The sequence below is a fragment of the Artemia franciscana genome, chromosome 11 (assembly GCF_032884065.1).
Source record: "Artemia franciscana chromosome 11, ASM3288406v1, whole genome shotgun sequence".
NCBI classification, from domain to species: domain Eukaryota; kingdom Metazoa; phylum Arthropoda; class Branchiopoda; order Anostraca; family Artemiidae; genus Artemia; species Artemia franciscana.
In genome coordinates, this window is record NC_088873.1 from 27,196,815 (window position 1) to 27,223,440 (window position 26,626).

The window sequence follows — 26,626 nt, forward strand, 5'->3', positions numbered from 1 at the left end:
CTTTTGCCTTCACATGTTGTCTTTTTTAATTCCCAGCCCCCTGAACCCCCACCCGCCATGGTATCAGACCAAAATTTGGGGATATTTATTTTTTCATAATAAATAATTAATAAATTAACATATCAATGAAAGGTCCGATAAATATGGCGCTAGGGGTACCAAGACACAAAGCTCCTGGCTTTTGGGCAATGACCAATAATTATACAAATTGTCGATTGTTTACAGATAGGTTTTATAGTGAAGAAAGTGTTAAGTGCTAAACTATCAGTGCCCTGGAAAAAGACAAGCTCATTTTTTATCGGTATGGGGGAGAATGTTGAAGACCCAGAAAAGGGCCCTTAATACAATACACCCCCCCAAAAAAAAAAACACTAAAGCTGCTATTCTTTCTTCCTTCACCACTTCATTAACAGATCACAAACTTTAACAATTGTCGTCATCCAGTTGTCTGCAGGATCCCCGGGAACTCAAAGGTATCGTCCTAAAAAGGAAATACTTGTTAAATGAGAAAGTTCCTGGCAATCAGCAAGACTGTGGGCCACATTGTGAACTGCTAAATCACTTCTAGGGCAAGATTATTCTATATCTGAGACCAAACTTTTCTTTCATAGACCCTTTTTAATTTTTCTAGTGGAAGACAATTCACAAATACAAAACTCCAAAAGTCCCAAAATGTCAAGACCAGTAACTAAAAGAATACCCCAAGCCAAAAATCCCTCTAACTTGCGAATGAAATTCGCGAAAAAAGGGAAACGTGACAAATTTAGTTTGAGGGAATGGTCCCCTTATGAAAGTAAGGCTCGAAAAGAGCCAAAATACTCTTTAGAAGGACTAAAGAAGGTAAAAGAGAGTTAGGATGTCACGCATTGTGGTTTGAGGGAAGGAGTGCTATGAGGCTTAGAAGTGGGTAAAAAAAAACATGCTATCCCTCAGAGGTTTGAAACTCAATGCCACAAGTCCCTGGGCCAAGAATAGTCTAATGTAAAAAAAAGTGTTGGAATAAATGGGACCCAAAAAGATGTGGGCAGTACTAGGTAAATCTCAATGAAGACAAAGCATTTTGATGCTTCTCTGTATCGATATGTGACACCTGAAACTGGGCAAAAAAATTTTTTTCTACCGTTGGTAAAAACTAGCAGGATATGTAAACAGGACAATGGGAATCCAAAAGGGACGTAATTTTCTATGGGGCAGGGGGAGCAGCTGCCCCTCTCAGCCCTCGGTTTTCCCCCCATATTCCAGTCCCCCCTATGTGAAGTTTAGTTTCTTCAAAAATCGTGTCAACACTAAGATAAGCCTGCACAATTCAAGCATCCACAGAAACGGGTAGGTTTTCTTTAGGATATCTTTACCTTTATGGTACTATACGGCTCATTTATCAGTTGTCACTGTCATTTTCACTTACTTTAAATTAGCTGCAACTTTGCCCCCCCCCCCAGGATTTTGACGAAATTACGCCACTAGACCTCAAAGAAGACAAAAACGGCTGAAAACAATTTTTTATTGATCCCCCGCAAAATAGGCCAATATTTGTTTTGTCTCCGATCAGCTTTTAATAGCAAAGGAAGAACAAAAGCCTGCAAAAACAGAGCTTTCCACTCGAAAACTAAAAACACAACCTGAAGAAATCAAACCACTTCAGATAGTCCTCAACAGCATAAACTATAAACCTACACTTCAGCTCACACAATGTTGGCTCTGGCTCAAGGACAGGCGACAATCCTTCTTAATGGCCCCATCATAAAACTATATGCAGCTTTCCGTAAGTGTTATGTCATATTCATCAATCCATCATCAGATCCTCACTTTTCGTATAAATCGTAGACATTAAGCCCTTCTCATTTCTTGCAATAAACTGAAAAAGGTGGTATAGGAAAAAAACGAAAAAAGAGGACAAAGTCGAAGCATAATCTTACAAAGCAATCATCATCTTAGTTTAAACCAAGATTCGATACATTGTACTACTTATAAAAGATACTGTAAAAAGGGACTTAAAAAAGGGACTGCTACTTTTTTATGCGCTGGCACTGGTGGCAGATCTAGTGGCGTGCGATGACGTATGAATTTGGAAAGGCAACAGCACCTACTACTAGATTATCATGGTTGCAGCGGTAGCTCTTAATTTACTTTTTAAAGTACCCAATTGAAATAATATGTCAATTATTTTAAAATAAATTTAATCACATATTCCAATCATTTTTTTATGGAAAAGCTTGACACACAACAGAATATATGTCTGGTCCTCTATGATAGTGCAAGAGGAAACAATAGACTGTTTTAAATGAGATGCAATTCTTCATGCTTTCTTTTTCTTGACAAGGGACTTGTAGTGGAAACATGATATTAAGGACATAAATCAATAGAAAAATATGGTATTTATAACAGAAAAAAGCAGAACCATTATCTCATTAGAGAGACAATATAAAATAATGTTAAGAGAGAAGCAAGATTTTACTTAAAAAAGAAGAATAACCCGCATTTTCATTCCGCTTATAATCTCAGTACTTACTCGTGACTTAAGACCTGATATCTGGGTTCATCATATTTCCACTAACGCAAGAAAAAAAGAGAAAAAAATTATACAGCACGGTCATTGAATTTATGTAGTATAGTATAGTGGTAATAAAGTATAATATAGAACAATAGCTCTGACAAATGCCCCGACGTGGACAGGCTGGGTATAGAAGGTTGGAGCTGTTCCAAGGCTGTGATATGGTTTGGGATCTTCGTTCCGTCATGAGCTCCTTCCCCCGTTCCTATTCCCGAAGGGGAAATCCTGCTTGTGAGGCCTCATAGTGGTGTAAGGATGGAACTTTCACGAGTTTATGCAGCCAGAACTGCAAACAGCGCCACAGGTTATCCTCGAAGAGTGGCGCCACTCGATGAAATTATAGCATAGTAAATGATACAGTATTTGGACTGGATTCTGATAGATGTATAATTTCCCTAGGTTTGTTTGTTTTGGTGGCCTTTTTCGGCAGGAAAAGCTCTTCCTAGCTAATTTACCTATTATGGGTCACATCCCAATAGTTGCGCAATATGTTCAAACCTGAATATACAATGAATTGGGAATAACAGGATTGAAATTTCTTCTGTGGGATGTCGACTATTGTGGATGGAAGAGCATCGACAAGTGTAGAAAACCAGGTTGTGACCGAGATGGACCTAGGATTACAAAAAGCCTCCACTTACACTGGAGGAACTTCTTGCTGTTCAGTTCTAAGCCAGCTTGAGTACTTCATAGAGACTTGAGAAGATGTGATAGTCCCCGGCCTGCACTGGTTCTGGGGCCATTGCTTTTCCTGAGACCATAATGGTTTCGATTTTCAATGACTTAGATAATATGAAAATTGCAATTTGGAGTGTTACGAAATTTAAAAAAAACAACTATCGTATTGACATTTTGACAAATGAATTCAGAACCTTTGAGCTGTTCTTATTAAGAGTTCCAGAAACTCATATCCCAGGGGTAGGAAACATAAAATATGGTGATATAGAATTTATCAATTCCGGCAGGAAGGATGGCGTGTATAGGCAGGGAGTATGGATCTTGATAAATGAGGAATCTGCTATGCTTTGTTTAGGTTAGTGAGGTGCTAATGATTGTGCTAATTTAAAATGCTGGTTGCAAGAATAGGAATGATGGTATCCTATCCTAGGTAATTCTGATGGAGGAAAAGAAAATAGTAACGGTTATAGACTGCTGCAACTTTCTAGATACGATACGACAGTCTAGTTATAATCAATACGTTATTTGGTCACAAAACGGCCCATGAGTTAACACGGTATTCTCATGATCGTAAGACGACTAATCTCATTATATATGTTATTGTAAACCGAAGACTGGCAGGATCGATTTGAGGTATCAGTTAGTGTCACTTGGGTTCCAAATACAAACTCCTGTTTTTAAAGGGAAAGAAAGATTGGTTACGCAAATCAACACAGTATCTAGAGCGATTACAGGGGTATTTTGAATTGGAGTATGCTGTCAAAATCGGGTAGAAGCTTTCCTAAAACAAAGCGCTATGTCCGTAATTCTAAACCCGAAGGCTCAAGAGACCTGGAGAGCATACGAATAATGTTGAAACAACATTCATTGATTCTATGCGGTAACAAGCTGAGGAACAAATTTGGTTGTACGACGTCCCATTTTGTAGTTATCGAAATTTTATTATTTTGCTTGTATTGACGTGTAACGCGAAAAGATTATTTTAATAGATCAGTGGACCAAATATTAGCCTAAAGGGTGTATACAGGATGAATGAAAATTGATATGAGTAGTGGTTGGGCTCTAGGCGCTTACCCTCGTCCCCCCTCCCCGCAAAAAATACACTCATGGAAAATACTGTCTGGAACCTTCCTCCCCTCAGTGGAAAATACCGCCTGGACCCCCCTCCCCGTGAAAAATGAGGTTTTCCAAATTTGAGAACTTTATTTGAGTTGTTTTTTCTTTTCTTTTTATTTTCATTGATAAAGTTTAAGATAACCTAGACTAACCTAGTAATAGATAACCTAGTCAAACTCAAAACGAGAAAATTAAAAGGATTGGGCTCACAACCCCTATAAGATCAGATCAGAACAAAATTTACACTCTATTAAAAAGAACTAATAAGAATCTTGGATTGTCAGTTTAATATACAAATTCTTCGTTTTGAGTTTCATTTATTTATTGATGGTGATTTGTGGTGGTTTTACGCTTAGAAGATAATTTGACTTTATTTTTGATCATTCTTGGCTTAATGGAGCTATTTACTTTTCTTTGAAAAAACTTGTCTTGCTGAAAAAGTTTTTCAAACTAATTTCTGTTCATTTTTTATTGACATAGTCTTTTTCATGGAAAAATGATATTGTATATCTTTTCAGTTTTCTTCTACAAGAATGGATAATATGGGTTGCTATTTGTATGCTGGAGGAACTTTTTCAACAATTTTTAATACTGACACCAACTGTATTTTTTAATTTAACCTTACAGCTTCTGAAGTTGACCTGAAAAATAAAATTTCATTTCCAAAAGATTCTATCTATGCTCTTTGACAACCTGGATACACTTAAAGTCTTTTTATTTATTTAAATTATAAGAGCAGAAGTAGTAATAGTAGTATCCCCAAAAGTCTAAACTTCATACCCCCAGTCGTTCTTGATATATTGCTGAAATGTCTTATTGGCAACCATAAACACAATGCCTTTGATTTATTTTAAAGCAACATTTTTTTTAAGCATTTTGGGACAATTGCATAATTGTTGGTGTTGTCATACTTAATATCCCTTGAAACATAGTTTCTGTACCGTTCTACTATGCTGAACAAAATGGCTGTCTAAAAATTTGACTGGATATGTTTGGAATATGAATGGGCTTGAGAGAAGGGCTACCTGCCCTTTCTCTTGTTCTTAAAAAGGGCACCAGACACTCGCGCTGTAATTAGAGTACAAGGGGGACGACTTCCCCCTTCATATATCCAGTAAAACATATATATCTCCAACGTCATAATTTATATCAACATCTTAAATGTATTTGTTTCAGTAAAGTTCAAATTATATTCTGGTCTTGAGAAGGCTTGGGGTTCTTAGCCCTACTTATGTTAATTTTTGCTCGTTTTGATTTTGACTCGGTTATTTATTGTATGATTCAAATAAAAGAAAAGTTTAAAATGTTTTGACTTTTTCAACATTAATAACTTAAAAAATTCTTGAAGCTTTAAGGAATATATATTAGTATATGAATATACTAAACGGACAATTCACAGCCATTTTTTTTTCGGTAAAGTGCAAATTACGTTCTGGTCTTCAGAAGAAATGTGGGTTGTCACTAAACTAAATGGCTATCTCAAAATTTGGTTAGATGCGCTTTGAGGATTGATGGCCATGGAGGGGCTTGTTGCCCTCCAATTACTTTTAACTAATAAAAAGGCACTAGCCCTTTCAGTTTCCGATCGGATAAGCCTTTTTCGAAGTTTCTACGACAACAAATGGCCATCTCAAACTTTCCATCAGTTGTATTACGGAAAATACGAGGTTTGGGGGAGGGGGCTTATCCACCCTCCGATCACTCTGAATCTTAAAAAGGACAGCAGAACTTCTGACAATCAATCCAATGAGCCCCATCCGAAGTTTATGCGGTTACCCTTTCTATTACGGACTTTTCCATTACGTTGAACACAATGGCTATTTCCAAATTTTGATTTGATGTGTTTCACCCTCTGAAGAGGGTGATCAGAGGGTATTCACCCTCTAATCACTCTGAATCTTAAAAAGGGCACTAGAACTTCTAATTACGAATCCAACAAGCCCCCCCCCCCAAAGTTTATAAGGTGCGCCCTTTTTATATATACCGTATATGCCCTCAGGGCATATCTTACAACCCTCGCCCTGAGGTCTGTACGGGGAGGGGGTTATCATCGTCAAAGACATAGTTTCTGGCCCTTTCAATTACATTGAACAAAATGACTTTCTCAAAATTTTGATTGATTGTGTTTGGGAAAGTTGTGGGCGTGGTAGGGAAGCTACTTGCCCTCCAATCACTTTCTACTATTAAAAAGGGGACTGGCCCCTTCAATTTCAAGTCGAATGAGCTGTTTTTGAAGTTTCTAAGACAAAAAATGGCCATCCCAAAATTTCAATCAGATGAATTTCGAAAAATGCGAGATGTGTCTGGGGGCGGGGTATCCTCCCTCCGATCACTCTGAATCTCAAAAAGGGCACTAAAACTTTTGATTAACAAGGGTAAATACGATCACCCTTTCTATATATACCTTATATGCCCCCAGGGCATAACTTAGAACTATTGTCCAGGGGCTATGGGGCATCCTCAACGATTATTTCTGGATCTTTCAACTATGTTCAACAAAATGGTTATCTCAAAATTTTGATTGGATGTGTTTGGGGAAATGTTGGGCGTGGAAGGGGGGCTAGTTGTCTTCCAATCACTTTTGACTATTAAAAAGGGCACTAGCCCTTTCAATTTTCAATCGATAGAGACTTTTCCGTAGTTTTTACGACAACTTCTTTGATACCAAGTGCCCTGGTCTAAACAAAAAAAAAAAAAAATAATAATTCATTGTGCCCACATCGCTCTTTACCTAGGCAGCACTTCTGTGCTACCAATGATGTATACACGTTGGATAATTTAATTCAAGCAAAAATTGGTTTCAAGCAAAATTAGTAGCAATCATCTCATTGACAAATAAAGGAGTTCAAATCCATTATCCTTTGATCTGCAGCTTTGGTTGATAATACAATTTATAATAGGGCGCCATGTCCTTTCGTGTGACCATTCTTGCGAAATTCTGACTTCTTATTCCGAACACGTTTTGTATTTGAGCCGATCCTCATTAGCTGTAAAAGAAACCAACTTATTTCGCTTAGATTTACTGATGGGTGGCTTAGCATGTGATTACTCAATAGCTTGTACACTCACTAATGAAAGGCCCAACTCATAGTAAACATAATTGCCTTCAATAAAGTTCAATTGAGCTAATACCTCACGAAATCTGTTGAGTAATCTCTCATGGCACTGTACCAAAGCCAGCCAATCCAAATCAAGCCATTTAGAATTAAACAACTCCCAAACTAAAAGAAGATCTGACTGCAAAAAATTTTTTTGCCTTCTCTGCAGCTAATCTTGTAGTTCTTTTGGGATTGGGCTTGTTTTTATTCATTCCTATTTTTGTTTTATTTTGAATTAAATTACTTTCTATAATTAATTTTGTGTACATAGGGTTGAGTGTGTATTCACCCGAGTCTCTATTTAGGGATGTATTATTATTTAAGTTTCGTTTGATTTCGATTGCCTCGCGGACAGTTTCTTTGATTCCCAGGTCATTGCTAATTAGAATGGTTTCGTCAAATAGAACATTTTAAAAAATATGATTACTTAAAGCTGAATCGAAAGATATAGAGTTATTTTTAGATTTTAATGCTTTTTCAGTACTTTCTTTGTGTTGCTGTAATCTTGTTCATAGACTTTGGTAGGTTCGACCAATGTAATAATTTCCACAACTACATGGTATTTGATACACCCCTCTTAGACGAGTAACTGGGGTTTTATCCTTACCAGAATTGAGAAGATTCATTATACTTAAATTACTTGTGAATACAACACGTAAATTGTTTTTTAAACAAACTTTTTTTCAGTTTTGAAGTAATTTTCGGAATATAAGGTAGGTAAATCGTGCTTGTGTGTTTATTCGAATCGTTTACTGGTGTGGGATTTAAGGCTTTAGAAGAATGCATCTTCAATCTTTGAACAATAACAGTATTTATGAGAGAAATTGGGTACCCGTTGCCAAAAAGTATGTCTGTAATAAAATTTAACTCTTTTTTAATATACGGCTCTGAACAGACATTAAGTACTCTATCCACAAGAGATATTACCACACCTCCTTTAACCTGTGGAGGATGGTTAGATTTGAAGTGAAGGTATCTATTATTATGCGTAAGTTTTCTGTAAACCGTAAAATCAAGTTTATTCACACTGCGTATTATCAGTACATCTAAAAAAAGGTATTTTTCCATCTGTTTCGGTCTCCAGAGTGAATTGCAGGTTTCTATCGTAAGTATTTAAATGTTCTAGAAAACCTTTAAGTTCACTTTCGCAATAATTCCAAACTGAAATTACGTCGTCCATGAAACGTCCCAAAAACACATAATTAAGAGAATACGAATCCAGGGCCCATTTTTCAAGATTTTCGATGAAAATATTTGCGAGTAGGCCTGATAGAGGTGCTCCCATAGGAAGGCCCCTTACCTGTTTGTAATATAAATCTCGAAACTGGAAGTGCAAAATTAATTATAGAAAATGATCTAACTCAAAATAAAACAAAAATAGGAACGAATAAAAACAAGCCCAATCCCAAAAGAACTACAAGATTAGGTGCAGAGAAGGCAAATTTCGCAAGAAATTATTCTAATTTTTAATAAATACAGTTAGTTAAATGAATGAGCCTTTTTAGCTTGTAAAATGTTAGCTTTTATCACACAGTCTTGCCTGAACTTTTCGTTAAGATGTAATGATGGCAAGGCTATTTAAAAAAAAAATATGGATTTTTAACCGAGAACTTTTATTGTAAGTGCTTTATTGTTTATTATTTTCTTTGCTGAAGACGGCCCTTAGATATAGGGTCGAAATATTCAAATAGGTTTTGTTGGTTCACTGTCTTGGAAAAAAAGTCCTCATTATTCTCTCTTCTGTGGCTGTATTATGGAAAGGCAGTGTGGTCTTCGTTGTTACTTAGGTGGGGTGAAAAGGTTAAATGTAGAATAGCCAAAGCTTATGGTATTTTTTTCATAGTTGAACAAAGCTTGGAAGAATAAGAAGACAAGTTCACTACCTAAAATATTTGCGAGTAGGCCTGATAGAGGTGCTTCCATAGGAAGGCCCCTTACCTGTTTGTAATATAAATCTCGAAACTGGAAGTGCAAAATTAATTATAGAAAATGATCTAATTCAAAATAAAACAAAAATAGGAACGAATAAAAACAAGCCCAATCCCAAAAGAACTACAAGATTAGCTGCAGAGAAGGCAAATTTCGCAAGAAATTATTCCAATTTTTAATAAATACAGTTAGTGAAATGAATGAACCTTTTTAGCTTATAAAATGTTAGCTTTTATCACACAGTCTTGGCTGAACTTTTCGTTAAGATGTAATGATGGCAAGGCTATTTAAAAAAAAAATGGATTTTTAACCGAGAGCTTTTATCGTAAGTGTTTTATTGTTTATTATTTTCTTTGCTGAAGTCGGCCCTTAGATATAGGGCTGAAATATTCAGATAAGTTTTGTTGGTTCACAGTCTTGGGAAAAAAGTCCTCATTATTCTCTCTTCTGTAGTTGTTTCACTCAACCCGCTGTCTTTACTAATAATACTGCCTATGTAGGGGAAGTGGTCCATTTGATCGATCTTCTCTTTGCCCAGTATCATCTCTTCACCTTCGTTTACTTCCAATCTTAGTGACTTTGTCTTAATTTCATTAGTTTCCGGACCTATTATTTTACCATTAACACTCAAAACCTCCAAAAATTCATTCATTTTGCTAAAATTTTCATCTAGAATGCTCAAATCCACTGACCAGTCCAGGGGGGTTGGGCGGACCCCGGGCCCCTTAAGATTTTTCTAGCACCCTTTCCTCGTTTTTTTATATATTTTTTACTCTTTTTTTAGAACAAGTTGGTCAATTTGACCAATCATTGGCACCTTTGTCACATTGCCCCTCCCAAGATGTTGCTTATTGGCGCCCTTGTCACATTGGGCTCTTAATTTTTTCTTACTTGTTGGAAATATTTTTTTCTAGATATGTGGAGGGGGAAGTCGCCCCCCTTGTAACCTAATTACAGCGCGATTTTCTGGTGCCCCTTTTAAGAGTAACAAGAGATTAAAGTGCAGGTAGCCCTTCTCTCAAGGCCATTCATATTCCAAACACATCCAGTCAAAATTTTGAGACAGCCTTTTTGTTCAGCATAGTAGAACGGTCCAGAAACTATGTTTTAGGGGATATTAGGTATGACAACACCAACAATACAAAACGGGAAAAAAGCTGATATAGGATAAAATATAAGCAAAACACAAATGTGCATTAAAGAAAGGCAGGAGTCCTAGCAACCAATTCCAGGCGGTAGGGGTAGGGTGTTTATTAAAGGTAAATTTTAGCCATAGTAAGAGTTATTACTGAGATGTTTTAATGAACATATCTCAGTTGTTTGAGCTAAGACTATACATTCACGGTTGACATGGGCATATTTGAATAATATTCTTCTTCCTATTTCGCATAGTAAGTTTAACCCTTATTAAAAGATATTTTTGAGAGCTTCTAATGAAAATGCCCTGTTTCTTTGATTGAGTGTTAGATTTCAGTCCTCCTCCACCGAAAAATTCGTTTAACAACTCCTACCTGAACGTTAATCTGTAGGCAATTTAAGCCACCGTGGTAAACTCTGGATGACGCTCAGCAATCTCTGACAATCATTATTACACATATAGCATTTTTCCTGCAAAAATATTCGTTTGCAATAGAATCGATTGCTTAAACTTAGTGAATAATCCCAAATAAAATTTCTTCTGATGACTCCTGGCAATTCACGCCAGAGTGACACAATATACTCACCTAGTGGCACCATCTGACGCAAATTATCACACCTAAGAGTTTTCAAACATTTCTCCACGATATAACTTTATAGAGTAAAAATGGCCATTGTTTTATTTAAATAACGGAATTTTGCCATTTCATTGTTAGATTACGATGTTCCATGGCAATTCCCAGCCTGTGACAGTCAATAGATGACACACGTCACCCTCTGGAAACAATTAATACACATACGATATTTTTCGGTCGTTTTCCTCCAAGAATATCCTTTTACACTAGAATCAATCATTTAAACTAAATGAAAAATCCCCAGTAACGTTTCTTCTGATGACTCTTGGCAATTTTGGCCAGCTTGGCACAATCTACCAGCCCCATAACACCCTCTGGTGCACATTATAACACCTAAAGGTTTTTCAACCTTCTTTTGCACAAAACAACTTAATAAACTAAAAATGACCATTGTGCTATTTGAACAGCGGAAACTTTCCATTTCATTGTTAGATTGCGAAGTTCCTCGGTGATTTCCATCCCATGACACACAATGGCTGACAAACGGCACCCTCTGGCAATCATAATATTTCTTCCGATGGCTCCTGGCAATTGAAGCCAGCGTGGCACAGTCTACCAGCCCATGGAGTGCATTATCATATCTAAGGGTTTTTCAACATTTTCCTATAAAAATATCCGTTTACACTTGAATCGATCATTTAAATTTGAAGGAGAAACCCCAATTGCGCTTCTTCTGATGACTCATTTTAATTTAGGTCAGCGTGGCAAAATGTACCAGCCCGATGAAACCCTCTGTTGCACATTATCACACCTAAGGATTTTTCAACATTTCCCCCATAAAAATAACTTTATAAACTAAAAATGAGCATTTTTTGTTATTTGAATAGCGGAAAATTCAATTTCATTGTTACATTGCAATGTTCTATGGTGATTCCCAGCCCAATAACACTCAATGGCTGACACACGGCTTCCTAAGCCAACCATTATCACATATTTGGCATTTTTGGGATATATTCCTCCAAAATTATCCGTTTACACTAGAATCGATCGTTCAAACTTAAGGATAAATCCCCAATAATGCTTCTTCTGATGACTCCTGGCAATTGAGGCCAAAATGGCACAATCTACCAGCCGATAATATCCCCTGGCGCATATTATTAGACCTAAGGGTTTTTCCCACAAAAATAACCTTATGAACTAAAAATGACCATTGTTTTTATTTGAACATCGGAAACTTGCCAATTCACTGTTAGATTGTGATGTACCGTGACAATTCCCGAACGGTGACGCCCAATGCCTGACATACGGCACCCTTTGGCAAGCATTTTTAAACAGATGACATTTTTTGGGAATTTTCCACCAAAAATTTCTGTTTACATTAGGGAGTTTACTAGAGTCTAAGATGGTTTAGCAGTTTTCTTTTTACCAAATTAAGAGAGAGATTAGCTGCATTGAAAGGAATTTTAAAGATGTTTTCCTAGAGAATGATACAAAATTGTTCTAAAGACATGAAAATAATCCTAAGAGAATATTTAGAGATGTTTTCTTAGAGAATGGTCTAAACATGTTCAAAACATAGAGAAATAGCTTTTATTACAGAATTTTTAGAGATGTTTTCTAGGAGAATGATATAAACTTGTTCAAAACATACGAAAATAGTCCTTCGTAGGTAATTTTTTTAGATATTTTCTTAGAAAATGTTTTAAACTTTTCAAAACATAGAATAATAGTCCTTCTTAGAAAATGTTTAGACATGTTTTCCTAGAGAATGATATAAACTAATTCAAAACAAAGGAAAATAATCCTTCTTAGAGAATTTTAGAGATGTTTTCTTAGAGAATTATATGAACTAATTCAAAAATGGAAAAATAGTCCTCTTTAGAGAATTTTTAGAGATATTTTTAGAAAATGATATAAATTTGTTCAAATCATTTGAAAATAGTCCTTCTTAGAAAATGTTTAGAGAATGATACATATTTATTCCAATATAGAAGAATAGTCCTTCTGAGAGAATTTTTAGAGATCTTTTCTTAGAGAATGATACAAACTTGTTGAGAATATAGGAAAAGTTCTTCTTAAAGAATATTTAAAAAAATTTCTCTTAGAGAATGAAATAAACTTGCTCAAAACATAGGAAAAAAGTCCCTTTTAGAGAATTTTTAGAGATATTTTCTTAGAGAAGTTAAAACTTGTTGAAAACACAGGATAATAGTCTTTTTTATAGAATTTTTAGAGATGTTTTCTTAAAGAATGATACAAACTTGTTCAAAACATAGAAAAATACTCCTTCTTAGAGGATGTTTATAGATATTTTCTAAGAGAAAAATATAAACTAGTTAAAAACTTAGGAAAATAGTCCTTTTCGGAGAATTCCTAGAGATGTTTTCTTAGAAAATGAACTTGTTCAAAACACAGGAAGATAATCCTCACTAGATAATTTTTATAGATATCTTTCCAAAAAACTATATAAACTTGTTCAGAATGACGAGAAAATAGTCCTTCTGGGATAATTTTTAGATATGTTTTCTAAGATAATGCAATAAAGTTGCTCAAAATATAGGAAAATGGTCCTTCTTAGAGAATTTCTAGAGATGTTTTCATAAAGAACGATACAAAATTGTTCTAAGCATTGGAAATAGTTCTAAGCATTGGAAATTGTTCTAAGCATTGGTCTTTCTTAGAGAATTTTTCGATGTGTTTTCTTAGAAAACATTATAAACTTGTTCAAAACATCAAAAAATAGTCCTTCTTAGAGAATTTTAAGTGATTTTTTTCTAGAAAATGATGTAGACTTTTTCAAAACATAGGAAAATAGTCCCCATTTGAGAATTTTTAGAGATGTTTTCTTAGAGATTGATATAAACTTGTTGAAAACATAGGAAAATAGTCCTTGACCACTAAAAGTACCACATTCCACACATGGGTACCTGCAAACCACGTATAACTGACTCAGGTGCCTGCAACTAACGTGTCACACCCTGGGTACCTGCAACCGACTAGTTTTAACAGCTACAAAACAATACGATTCTTATAGGTATTTCATACCAACTTGCACTGTTTTTAAGAACTCAGCCTTTTTTTTACATGATAGTAGGTTAGCTTAACCTAACCTAACCTAAACGTGGTAGGTAAGGTTAAGTTAGGTTATATGGCATGCCATCTAACTTAATTTAACCCAACATATCATGTATAGGTCAGGTTTGGCTAACCTAACCTCGTTAGCGGTCCCTACGAATAATAAAAACCTAAGAAAGGAATGCAATAAAATATTTTCGTTGAAATAATGGAATGTGAAATATTATCATTAAATGAATGCTTTGAATTCAGATCTTAAAATACTTCATTATTTTATTTCTTGAGTTGTCACATTTTCCATTTTGGGGTCATACATAACGTGTGACAATTGTTGCCAGAGGATGCCGCGTGTCAGCCATTGAGCGTCATAGGCTGGGAATTGCCAGAAGTCATCAGAAGAAACGCTAATGGTAATTATTCATTAAGATTAAACAGTCAATTCTAGTGTAAACGGATATTTTTGATAGAATATGCCTGAAAATGTATTATGTGTAATAAAACTTGCTAGAGAGTGCTGTGTGTCAGCCATTGAGTTATATAGACCGATATTTACCATAGGTTTCACAATCTAACAATGAATGGGCAAGTTTTCGCTGTTCAAATAAAAACAATGGTCATTCTTGGTTTATAGTGTTATTCTAATGAGAAAAACCCTTAGGTTTGATAATGTATACCAGAGGCTGTCACCGGGCTGTTAGATTGTGCCATGCTGGTGCCAATTTCCAGGAGTCATCAGAAGAAACGTTATTGGGGATTAACAATCGATTCTAGTGTAAATGAACATTTGTGGAGGAAAATGTTCAAAAAATGCCATATGTGTGATAATGATTGCCATAGGGTGCAGTGTACTGTCATTGAGTGTCATGGGCTGGGAATCGCCATGGAACATCGCAATCTAACAATGAAATGGCAAGTTTCCACTGTTCAAATAAAAATACGGAACATCATGGGAACCATGGAACATCGCAATCTAGTAATGAAATGGCAAGTTTCTGCTGTTCAAATAAAAATAATGGTAATTTTTAGTTTATCAAGTTAATTTGTCGAAAAAATGGTTGAAAAACCCTTAGGCGTGATAATGTACATCAGAGGGTATCATAAGGCTGGTAGATTGTACCACGCTGGCCTCAATTGCCAGGAGTCATCAGAAGAAATGTTATTGGAGATTTTTCATTAAGTTTAAATGATTGATTTTAGTGTAAACGGATATTTTTTAAAGACAATGGCCAAAAAAATGCCATATATGTGATAATGGTTGCCAGAGGGTTCCGTGTGCCAGCCCTTGGGGGTTATAAGCTGGGATTGCCATGGAACATCGCAATCTAACAATAAAATGGCAGGTTTCCGCTGTTCAAATAAAAACAATGGTCATTTTTAGTTTATAAAGGTACTTAGTGGGGAAAAGTTTGAAAGACCCTCAGATGTAATAATTTGCGCCAGATTGAGACAATAGGCAAGTATATTGTGCCACGCTGGCGTAAATTGCCAGGAGTCATCAGAAGAAAATCTATAAGGGATTTTTCATTAGGTTCAAACGATCGATTCTATTGTATACAAGTCATTCTGCAGAAAAATGTCCAAAAATGCTATATTTGTAAATATGCTTGCCAGAGAGTGCTGTGCGTCATCCATAGTTTGCCACGGTGTCGTGAATTGCCTTGAATTAAAATGTCCTACAGCTTAAAATTAGGGTGGGAGGTGTTAAAAGAATTTTTTGGATTTTTTTGACACTCAGTAAAAAAAAACGGGCATTTTCATTAAAAGCTCTAAAAATTTCTTTAATAGGGACAAAAATCTGTTTTAATATCATGAGAAATAAAGGAAAATACATTGAAAGAAAAAGAAATCTCAAAGAAAAAGGCCTTGAAGGAAAAAATCTCTTAAAGTATTAAGTAACACCCAAGTGTGTATCGCTATTATGTGTGTCCACCTCAGTTATAGGAAGGGATTTCCCAGGGGCCCCAGAAATGGAGTATGTCACGCGAGACTGCGTAATCCTCAACATAAGTAAACATTCCCTGTTGCATAACGACCAAAAGGAATCCTGAAAAACTTCTTGAAAGAAAATGTCTTAAAAACGTCTTGGAATGTCTTGAAACGTCTTGAAAAAGCGCCTTTAATAAAAATGTTTAAAAAAACGTCTTTGAATTTCTTGAAACGTCTTGAGAAAAAAATGTTTTAAAAAAGTCTGGAAAAACATCTTGAAGAAGAATATCTTAAAAGCACCTTGAAATGTCTTGAAACGTCTTGAAAAAGGTCTTAAAGAAAAATGTCCTAAAAATCTTCTTGAAATGTCTTGAAAAAGGTCTTGAAGAAAAACATCTTAAAAAATTTCTTGAAGAAAATGTGTTAAAAACATCTTGGAATGTCTTGAAACGTCTTTAAAGACATTTTTAAAGTCATTACTACATGCATCTTTTAGAAACATTCCCTATTACATAACATGCAATAGATGCTTGCTGCTTGCGACAAAAATAAAAATAATAATTTGAATCTTTTAGAAAACATTCCTTATTACATAACATGCACCTGCACCTTGCCCGTTAAACTTCTTGGTAATTTCAAATCATTCAAGGAAAAAAAGAGTAGTGGCTTTGGGCCTGCTCAAAAGCAAACGGGCATCACTACTTTCGCGGTCCCAGCTTACGAATCTCGGTAACCCTCGTAAACTGATAAATAAGTTATATGGTGTGATAATATCTCCCTCCATCATAAGCAACGCTCTAGGGTTACCTATAATAAAGAGCCAAAAGCATTCAATGTGTCATTTTTTTCCAGAGCCCTGAAAACACTGAAGGGGCTCGCTCGACTGGAAATTGAAAGTTTAGTCCTCTTTTAAAAGTCAAAAGTGATTTTGAATGTAATCAGCTCCCCTTCCACAACCTTTTTAGCTATCCCCTTCAGCACATCCAACCAAAATTTTTAAGGTAGCTGTTTAGTTCGAAATTGTCGAAAAGTCAAATAACTATGCCTCCTGGGATAATATGACCGCCCACAGCCCGTAGCACAAGGGCATTCAAGTTGCCCATTGTTTAAATATGGTTATTGGTAAAAATGGGTAGGTTTGATCCTGGGTTTCTAAAAATGCTAAGGCTATTGGGGTGAAACTTTCAGGGAAAGGCAGATATTAAACTAAATCAAAACACACTATGTGCTTGAAGGTTTTAAAACGTCGCATCAGCAATAACTCTGGAACAGCTGAAGGTAAGAAGTCAAAATGTTTACGGTATGTTGAGGGGTGTATTGAACTAATCAAAAAACACGATTGGCATAGTGCTACTACATAATGATACTACATGTTAATAATACCACTTGCGACTACTGCTACTACTTGGGACTACTACTATTAGTACTTACGACTACTACTGGTACTTGCAACTACTATTACTACTACTACTACTACTACTCGGCGCTACTACTACAACTTGCTACTACTAGTAGTAAATGCGATTACTATTAGTACTTATGACTACTACTGCTGCTTGGGACTACTACTAATACTTGTGACTGCTACTACTTGCTGACAATACAACTACCAATACTTGAGACTACTACTACTTCTTATGACTACAACTAACACTTGTGACTATCTTGAGATAACTATGTTGCACAACCTGCCTCAGATTTTTATCAGTAACCTCAAAAAATAATAATTCTAATTTGAATGAAAAGATTGAGGATGTGGGGAGTTATTGAGACTACAGGTCAAAGGACCTTACAATGTGTCCTTCAATTATACAGATTGAAAATATTTGTATGATTTTGATTTCAACAAACTGTTATAAGTCCATCTCTCTATTAAAATCTGTTCATGAAGCCTATTTTACATGGGTTAATTGCATAATGTTCATCGTGAATTCGGGGCTGGACTTATCATATCCTCTGTCGAAGCTCATTTTTGGATCTTATCAAACAGTTTGTGGTAACGAAGTGCAGGTAAGGACTGACTCAGCTCAATAGTAACCGAAATTCTAAAAAACAGAATTTTGATAGCAAATAGATACATCAAAATAATTAGATTTTCACACTGATTTAAAACATGTAAAGTTTCTTAAGTTTAATGTTACCCATAAACCCTCTATTTTATACGGGCTATTTGCATAATCATTCATCACTTACTTGGGGCTGCACTTATCATATTGCCTCTTGAAAATCATTTTGAGACCTTTTAACCCGTCAGTCTATCTTGAAATTTTGAGCCGATTATAACTAAATTTTTACTCGAGCCATATATCCACTGTAAGCGATTGCACAAGTCATTTCCAAAATTCTTATGACATTTTTTCTATAAAATAACGCATTAGGGGAGGTGCAAGTGGCATTGCTCTTTACTAGATAAAAAGTATTATGTTGATTGAGTGCTTCTTCGTATTTTAGTTATGAAAGGATACTTACAAAGTTTCTGAACGTAGATACGAAGTTTTTAGGATAAACTATCAATAAGTTAGTTGGAGACCAGTAATAATTGAGTTTGGTATTCGAGGATAGCACATATCTTTCCTTTTAATTATTAGCTTTCCCAAATTACTCTTATTATGCGTAAGGGTTAGCATAGCCAGTAAGATAGGTATTATGCCCGTGTGTTACGTCTTGAGCTTATTTCATCATAGTGGCGTAATTTAACTGTCTCTGAGGTGGGGGAAGAGAACAAAGCTACACAGAAATCAGGACTGGAGAAAAATCTGTCTCTATACTAATTTTTTTGTAAATTCTGTAATTTTTGGTACACACTTTTTTGAATTTTATGGGAGACATGACCCCCTTTGTTCTCTCCAAAATTTTAAACTTGTTTCACTGCTGTTCTGTTTCGTTGTATTACTCCCTAGCCTAGTACCAGATTTGTAGGTAAAAAAAATACTTGTCTTTTAATCTATCATATCAGTTGATCTCAACCTTCTTCGGACAGCACCAATAGCTTCATTTGGATTACTCCCACGTCTTTTGGACACTAATTCAGATCTATCATTTTGTGAATATTTTAAAAAAAAGATAAAATCTTTGTCCTTTTCCTTTGGCCAACCGTAAGATTAAAAGGGTGCTCCCAAACCGTGATTTGGAAGGATATGGACCAGTAGGAGCGGTATTGTCGTTTAAGTCAAAGTCTTTCTCATTAGACATCCAAACATCTTGAGCTGGTTATTTTAAATAGCAATATGATTGATTAATTACTCAGGGGAGAGAGTTTAAAATAGCATCTGTGTGACTCTTTTGGGGGCTTAGAGATAGAATTTCTGCGTTAGCAGAAAATGTGATAGTCTCTATGAGGAATATACAAAATTTAAAGTTGCCAACGGCTGTTATAATTACTGGTTTGTTGCTGTGCCTTTCAAAAAATAATATGAAAAAAACTTCGTTTTCTTAAAGAGTTAAAGAGGCTGCGTCCCAAAGTCGAACCTTAAAACGTACAGGAATTAGAAGAGGCAGTTGGGGGGCTGCCGCCCCCCAAACCCCCAGCTTTTAAAGACTCTTTTGTACAGGTTTTTTGTTTTTTTGCTAACCCCCAGCTCTTGGCTTCGGAAAGGCCCTCTTTTAATTAACAAAAAATTGAAATGAATGAATAATGGAATAACTTCGAAAAATGTTAAACACAAGAGGACAGGAGAACCATTGCGCCGAAACTAGTAATTAGTAACAATGAAGTCCCCCCCCCAAAAAAAACCTGTACAAAAGAGTCTTTAAAAGCTGGGGGTTTGGGGGGCGGCAGCCCCCCAACTGCCTCTTCTAAGTCCTGTACGTTTTAAGGTTCGACTTTGGGACGCAGCCTCTTTAACTCTTTAAGAAAACGAAGTTTTTTTCATATTATTTCTGTACGTTTTTCTAGCGAAAAAAAAAGTAAATGAATTTTAAGTGGCTATGCGTGGTTTCTGGAAAACAGGGAAGGAGTTATCGGATCAAGCTGAAATTTCGCGGATAAGCTCCTGGGCCCTAGGGGACCTTAACTTGTGAATTTCAGCCCGATCGGACAACGTTAAAGGGGGGCTTGGGTTGACAGGTCGAAACTTTCGGCCAGATTTTCCCCATGAAGAAAAAGTTGGAGGGGGATGAAATTTTTCAGGTTTCTTAGTTGGAGCTCGGGCTACGAAATGCATCCCTCCCCATCCGTCTGCGACCACTGGAACCGAAGATCGCTTAACATTGTCGTGTGTCGCCTCTTTATAGAGGCACGAGTGTGCCTCCTTGAAAAGTGAATCAATAACTTAACAGTTATTCAAAATCAAAGCACTCTATATAGCAGTGCTGTTCAGAACACTATCATCATCATTTTCCAGCCAAGGAAAGGTCATGGCATATCTTCTCAGAGGGGGAAGGGGAGAGAAGGGAGGTCACATATAATATCTGTTGAAATTTCATACACCCGAACAGACCTCCAGAACAAGTTGGTTGCACTGCATGCGTGTAATATTACTAGTTTTGTGAGATAGCACAATCATTTCCAGATTGTTCATAAGGTAACACACCATCTTGCTTGCCTTGAACTTTGTGAACACAAAACAAAAACATAGTTAACACAGTCCAGGCTACTCAGAAAGGAGGGTCTCCCAAAAATAGACAATGCTGAACCTTGCGTATAATAATAATAATAATAATTATAATAACTGTGTAACGTGTAAATATAATTATAAAAAGTATAATAAGTGTAAAGCCAATAAACTGAAAGAGAAACATGTGCTATACTTTAATACCAAATTCAATGATTGGTATTCTTCAGCTAATTTATAGATCATTTGTCCCGAAAACCCCGTATCGATACCCAGAAACTGTAAAATTATTCTTTCATAACCTAACAAAAAGAAACAACAATCATAGTCAACGCTACAGTTTTGACTTAATAAAGAGCAGTACCTCCATTGCCCCCTATCAGTGGCGTCAGTTGGGGGAGAAGGAGAAGGTTACAGGAAGTGGCACTTCATCCATTGGATGCTCTCCCTAGATTTTTAAAAATCCCCCTCCCCTAATTTTCTTGAATTGAAATCACTACCCCTAGGCATAACCTTAAAGAAACGATGGCCATACGTTGGTAGGGAATGACTTATGCGATGTCTTATCTCGCAAATATGCCTTGACTGCAAATTTAGAGTTATAATTGATTCAAATTTTTAAGATAGACTGACTTCAATTAGAAGGCTAAAAGATCCAAAAATGAGCTTCGAAAGGCGACATGACGAGTGCAGCCCCGAATACACGATGTAGAATTATGTAAATAACCGTGTAAAACACAGGCAGCTTCATCGATATATTTCAATTGAAAGGTATTACACTTTTCTGAGATAAAAGTCGCACGAATATTTTCAATCTTTATAACTGAAGAGAACTAAATGAGTTCTTTGAACCTGTAACCCCTGTAACTCGTAACATCTTCAATTTTTTTACTTAAGTTGGCATTTAGTACTTTCCGAGCTTGCTGATAAAAATCAGAGGCTAATTGTACTACATAGGCGTCAAAATCTAAACAAGCTAAGTGTATATTTCAAAAATTATTTACAAGCTACATCTTGATGAGGTCAAAACCAAGCATGGATTTAAAATACATGCGGAGGGCCAAAATTGAAGCCCATTCCATCCTTGGACTATCCCTCTAAGTATCACACATATAGACATGTTGTAAAACTTTGACCCGTGACCCATCAGAGATTCATCAGAAAAGGTACATAAATGATTAAATTTTAATCGTCATATATCTTAAGATTACGATAAGAACTTATACCATATAGTCTACATATTCTTCAACATTCAAAATTGGAACTGAAGAGGTCCTTGAGCCTGATGATTCAAGGCTAATATTATAATTATAAAAAAAAACACAAATGGTACTTTTTTTTACCAAAATCTGTATTTATGTTGCAATAGGAGGCATATATTGCAATATGAAGGTCCAAAGTCAAAACAAATTAAGTAGGCTACATATCTAACAAACAGTGGATATGTTATGTCCTGTCAAAGAGAGTCCTGCGATGAATAGCAGTCTGTATGATTGAAGGGCCTGTTGGGTTCGTTCTCTCCCAGGTATAACTTCTTCCTATCCCACTTTAGCTCTTAAATAAAGATGATGTTCCTCTTCCAAACCGAGACTGTTTTGGAATTATTTAGGGAAGTCCTTTAAATAATCTTGAATTGGCAATCGAAAGTCATCAAGGTTGTACTCAAAACCTACAAGTACACATTTTATGATATTTATGGCAGAAAAAGCCAGTGGCCCATGGCAGCAAACCAGAAAATAGCAAATGATAAATAAAACAATTGCTAAATAAATAAATAAAAAAAGTCTTGCAAAACGAGTGCAGGTAAAGAGTACAAGATATAATAAGAAATGGTAATATAATAAGGTGGCAAATTTGCCACCTTATAATAAGGTGGCAAAACTCTGCAACAAAGAAGCAGTTTAGATAAGTACACCTCCAAACACAGAGTTTGCCTGAAAAGAGAGTTGGAATAAACTTTTGCTGGTGGCAGAGAATAGAAAGCGCAAAGAGCTCGCAAAAAAAAAACATTTTAGCGTCCGTGTATTCAACTTTGATGAACGTTTTTATTTGGGGTAGACACAAACATTGATTTTATAACCTTTCTGTCCCTTATAGAGGAGTAGAACCCTAAATCTTACAAAAAATAAGTGTTCCAAAAACAAAGAATCATAGATCACAGCGCTTAGTAGAAAAAAAAACCTTGACAGATTCCATCTTTGGCGTCCTTAAATTCCCACCCAAAGTCTTGGCAGTGTCATATTGCCAAGGCCAGATTTAAAGCTTTGACACTTCCAGACCCAAGCATTTTTGTTGCTCCGTAATCATGCCATAGGAGGGAGGGTCAATTTTCCCTAAGAAACTAATATTTATGATGACGATTTTTATTTTATCGTAATATAGCATCATTTATGTTAGTAACTTGGGAATCGAATATTTGTGCATTGGGGGTATTAAGTAAATTAAATATACCAGCAAGGTTTTGGAAATAAGTTCAATCCATTGGTAGACAGAAACACAAATACGTGTACGCTGTATATATTATTTTGTAAATATGACTATATATCTTCAAAGCCAATTGAGCCTCCTTGCTTTTTTTCGGGCGAAAGTGTCTATCATGTCAACTTACGACATCTCTTGAATCAGCCTCCCCTTCTCTTGAGTCGGCCAAGTGGGCCTATTGGTAAATCCTGGCTTGCATATTGTTATGATATTTTGTAGTTTTTCCCGGGTCCCTTTTGTTCAAGAAAGCTCATGAAACAGGAATACCACTTAAAGACGGAAAATTCCTAAGCCACTTAATAGTTACGGCTGCGGACAAATGTTGGCTGTATGAAGGATTTAATTTCAAAAAAGCAGTTCGTCAGGAAAACGCAATATTTAGGAATAATCAAACTTCTCCTTCAATTTTAACGCCTAAATTGTACTGAAGAAGCGCCTTATTGAGATGTTAGAAAAAAAGTTTGGAAAGCCTTTGTCAACACTATTTTGCTCCCAAGTAGTGTCTATTAGTATTATGTTTTTGACTCTTCATTAATAATTATCAAAGAGGAAAGCAGGGATTTTTTTCACTGACACACTTGAAAAGCAGAGATCCTGTAGCCAGGGCCAAGGGAACCTCAGCGGAAACAAATAATTTTAGAAACAAATCTAGTTGTATTGATTCGTGACGTCTAGTCTGTTTAAGACAACAAAACAGAACTTTTTTTTATATATTTGACCTCGGTAGCCTATGCATACTAACAGCTGCAACAAATAAATCATGAAATTATTTATTTAATAACACGGTGGATTAAGATAACTGCTTATACATGGCGTCTACAGGATGGAGGTTAGAATGGCTTCATTCCGATAGAAAAACCAACAATCATGCACACTTCCAATCCTCTACTCCAACTTTCTATCTTTACTCTGACTGATCAGTTATTATCACTCGGTGAACACATTATTGGCACATTAGCGGTGCATAACTTTGGTCCTTCCCCAAATTGTAATTAAAGTTTGACTTGGACATGCTTTAAAATGCTAGAAATTTCCTAAAAATTGTCTTAATCTTATTAGAGAGAATTTCCAAAGACAATTATTTTCTTACCTCCCCCAAACAGAAACTGAAACGAGGTTCTACAAATAAATAAATTAGTCGACACTCCAGTTCTCAGTAACGTAGCCAGCGAGTAGTTTGAAGGTCCCAATCCCAGTTCCCCAGAAACTTACATTCATATTAGATGCAAATATTATTTCTTATTAAATAATCTCCGTTCAAAATACTGTTGGTAATAGAATACCCCCCCCCTTCTCCAATAAAAACCTGACCATACCAAAGCAGCCTCTGCATTTCCCCCGTTGCTTTCCAATTGTAAATTTCAAACGCCCCCTAGTTTTCTGTATTATATGCCATTTAATGATGTGTATTGTTTTCGATGGCATAAAAACATTTCGTTTGATTCAGAGGAAGACACATTGATAAAATATCGGATCAGAAAAACAGAGTTGTCATAGAAACTAGAAAATACAAAATAGCATTTCGTGAGATGGATTCTCAAATGCGAGGATATTACGGTACTAATCACTGATAACAATGGAAAAGATTGACAGTTTTCAGAAATGAAAAGAACTAGTAAACACGCAACATCAAAATGTCAAATCAGGATAATCTTCACAGTCTATATTTTACTTTACAATTAAAGAAAAAAGAAAACCTGTCTGATATTTTGGTAAGACAATTACTGATGTTAGTTTTTTTAATGCCACTTAGTGTAATTTTTAATTGTAATCTCCTTTTTTTACGATTTCATTATTATCCACCGAAAACGGCTGATGATTATTTACAGGATTTCAAGTCTGGTCACCAGTCTCGCATAACACGCGAGTCTCACTATTTTGCAAAAGTATGATAAGTTCCTAGGGACAAAGCGTGGTTTAGCCATTAGAAGCATGGAAATGTCCTTGAATTGGCAGACATAGGGATATGTAAGCAGAAGATGGAATTTCTAAGAAGAAGTGCTTGATTTGATAGGGTGAATTACTCTAGAGGTGACAATCTTTTTTCCAACAAAGCTGTATAGTGAAGACTACCACTTGCCGGACAGATTTTCGTTAATATTTAAGAAAAGAGTACTTGATCTAGGTGAATGAAGCTCTTGGAACTTTCAGTAAGTAAATGTTTGAGTTGATTCCATAAAATTCCATTTACATAGATCAAGCATTTTCCATAAAATCTTAAAGGAAAGTTGGTTCGGAAAACAATCATCTACCCTTGGCTACTATTTTCTTATCTTATTATATATTCTTACCTATTTTTTCCCAATTTTTGCTCCGCAGAATATCCAGATATAGTGAGTTAATTCAAATTTTGGTAGATGGTTCCACAGTAGCTTACGTAAACAGTTGCTTTCCAGATCAGCAGTTCATAGAAATTTCGTTGCAGTAGACGTGTCATGCAATTTCACTGGTGATGGTGGATTTTGAAATATGAGGGAGCCTTAAAATTTCAAGGGTGTTCGTGTTTTGAATCCTGGGACTTTTTCTCCGATTTTCTTTGTTGATAGTTGCTGTGGAACTTCAGCTTCTAAAAGCTCAAAGTGTCCAGTTCCTCGTGCCCTTTGAATGACTGCAGCCTTCTCAAGACCAGAGCACAATTTGCACTTTACTGAAAAAAATAACAAAAAAAAAAAAATTACCGTGCATCGTTAGTTTAGTTAACATATTCTGATATTTATTTCTTAAAAGTTTTGATGATTTTTTTATGAAAGTAAGAAAAGCGAAAACATTTTAAACGTATTTTGTTTTCAGTAAAGCGGAAATTGTGTTCTGGTCTTGAGAAGGCAGGGGGGTTATCAGCCCTACTTATGCTAATTTTTGCCCGTTTTGAGTTTCATTTATTTCTCATTTATTAATCACTATCAATCACTTGATCGTGATTTGCGGTAGTTTCACGCTTGGAAGATTATTTGACATTATTTCTGCTCATTCTTGGTTTAATGGAGTTCTTTACTTTTCTTTGGAAAACGTGTTTCGTGGAATAAGTTCTTTAACTTAATTTCTGTTAGTTTTTTTTTATTGAAATAGTCTTTTCATGGAACAAAAATAATATTTTATATCTTTTCAGTATTAGAATGCAAATATTTTCTTTTGGTTAGTTCAACATCCCTCACAACAAGCCCTGTTAACTTCAACTTTACACGCCTAACAGTTCCTAAGATATTGCTGTTACACTCTTTTGACAACCTGCATACAGAGGGCCTGTCCTGATTCAGTTCATAGTCTCCCTCAAAAATTCTTGAAAACTTCTCCTTCATGCCCATTGGCATAATTTTAAATAGCAGTCAGAGTAGTAGTGTTAATATTACTAGCAATGGTATTGAATAGCGGTAGTACTGCTAGCAGCAGTAGTATTAACCTTTTGCCTTTCGGTCAGTTGAACATCCTTCTCATCAAGTCCTGGAAGTTTCAAGTTAATACAATTAGCCATTGCTGATATGTCCTTTTGATAACATGAATGTTTATATA

The 26,626-nt window shown here is 35.7% G+C and overlaps 1 long non-coding RNA gene across 1 annotated transcript; it reads right to left on the reverse strand.

Annotated features, from left to right (window-relative positions):
• Window positions 1-26,611, reverse strand: LOC136033031 (uncharacterized). The gene is made up of 3 exons (XR_010618839.1): window positions 25,411-26,611; window positions 10,884-10,980; window positions 1-481 (listed from the first exon to the last, which is right to left on the reverse strand). It is a non-coding gene; the product is annotated as an uncharacterized LOC136033031 (long non-coding RNA).
• Between the last annotated feature and the right edge of the window lie 15 nt (window positions 26,612-26,626).